Source organism: Triticum dicoccoides, unplaced genomic scaffold (genome assembly GCF_002162155.2).
Source record: "Triticum dicoccoides isolate Atlit2015 ecotype Zavitan unplaced genomic scaffold, WEW_v2.0 scaffold95436, whole genome shotgun sequence".
Taxonomy (NCBI): domain Eukaryota; kingdom Viridiplantae; phylum Streptophyta; class Magnoliopsida; order Poales; family Poaceae; genus Triticum; species Triticum dicoccoides.
In genome coordinates, this window is record NW_021313021.1 from 1 (window position 1) to 1,813 (window position 1,813).

A 1,813-nucleotide genomic window follows, 5' to 3' on the forward strand; every position below is an offset into this window, starting at 1 on the left:
GTGGAGTTTATTGCTGGGGACATGATGGAGTTCATTCCACCTGCAGACTGCATTTTACTCAAGGTATTATTCTTCTTCTATCGCTGCAGAAATTACTACTCAAGTTAGTTTTGTTGATATTAACTGTTGTTGGATTTGGTACGCAGTACGTGCTGCATAACTGGACCGACGAGGATTGTGTGAAGATCCTGACACGATGCAGAGAGGCCATTTCCCATCATAAAAATGGGAAGATCATCATCATTGATGCAGTGGTTGGGTCTCCCTCACAAGATCTAGACCTACTCCAAACTCAACTCCTGATGGATATGGAGATGATGTCATTATTTATGGCAAAGGAACGATATGAGCACGAGTGGAACAAAATATTCGCCGAAGCAGGATTTATTAACTACAAGATTCAACACACCCTAGGTCTGCGATCGGTCATTGAACTCTACATATAAGTACTTGTTGATCCATAGATCAATCTACTGAGTAATAAAGGGCCATGTACACCAATCAGTCCATCTAGAGGCCGGGCTATCCCCTTTCCGAAATAAAAGTTCGATCTACCTAGCGAGTAGTATCCTTGTGTCATGTTCCAGTTTGCTTTGTAATAAAAACAGAGTGTGTCAGTACAACTGCTACTTCCCAGTCTTTTCTGCCTTTCTTGCAGTTAATCATGTGTCCCATGATCTCATATTTGTCTCACTATCGGCTGAGACCCATCAACATCTAATGACACATGATGTCGCCTCACATCGTGGTGCATTCTCATTCAAAATTAATAATAGTCATGCCTACTTCCAAGTATCCTCCGGGTCATCTGCATGTAAGATAACAATTTTCAAAATGGAGGTTCAACCCCTGTAGCATTTTTCTGAATGAAACATTTGCAAATTGCTAGCTGGCAATGTTTGATCGGAAACTATATCACATATAAAGACTCTACGCTCAAAGTTCAATGTTTTGATAGTTTTGAATTTTTATCGGCTGCATTCAAGATTGGGCCAAATTTGAATGCACGGTGATTGATACAAAGGGCTTGAAAATTCAATAAGGAATAAGCTATCCTGCATAGCACCCTGATGGAACATATTGGTGTATTTTTTGGAAAATAAATTACACGCATACATTTATATCTGTAAAGCTAAAATTTGCCCAATGTTGGCCGGAACTAAAAGATAAAAACAAATATAGCTACGACTCTAGAAAAATTTGATGTGACCTTGGATGTTTTCATCATACAAGATTATGAATCTGTGAAAAGTGACATGGGGACGACGTTTCACATGTTTATTTTGGTACTTGCTTCATAAAACAACCCACCTTTTGAGGGTTTTTGCAGTAATAAAATGCAAAATCACTTTTTTGTGTGAAAAAAAAATAAAAAAAATTCTAGTTTGCAATGTTTCTTAGAATACCAAGATTAGCCATGTGCCAAATATAATGAAGCATGCCAAGGTTTTGGCAATCTAGATGGTCATTTGGGCTGAAAGCCAGGTTAACTCATACATGATAGCTTTTTTGTTAAGGTTTTTCTTCCAGATCTTCGAATTGCAAGTTCTCTATTTTTCATCGGAACTAGGTCACATATAAGGACTGCGCACAAAAAGTTTTCATTAATTTTTTATTTTTTGGGAGTTTCCTTCTCGCCATTCAAATTTGGGTCAAATGTAGGTGCTTGATGATTCATACAAGGGGCTTGAAAATTCAAAAATCTACAACATATGGGTCATGGCACCATGCTAGGGCACCTTGGAATATTTTGGGGGAAAATAGGGGCAGGCATTTATGTATCTACATTTCTAATTGACCGAAAGACGGCTGA

At 38.2% G+C, this 1,813-nt stretch overlaps 1 long non-coding RNA gene across 1 annotated transcript; it reads left to right on the forward strand.

Annotated features, from left to right (window-relative positions):
* The first annotated feature begins 1 nt into the window (after position 1).
* On the forward strand, positions 2 to 639 carry LOC119348515. The gene is made up of 2 exons (XR_005168982.1): positions 2 to 63; positions 147 to 639. It is a non-coding gene; the product is annotated as an uncharacterized LOC119348515 (long non-coding RNA).
* Positions 640 to 1,813: the final 1,174 nt, after the last annotated feature.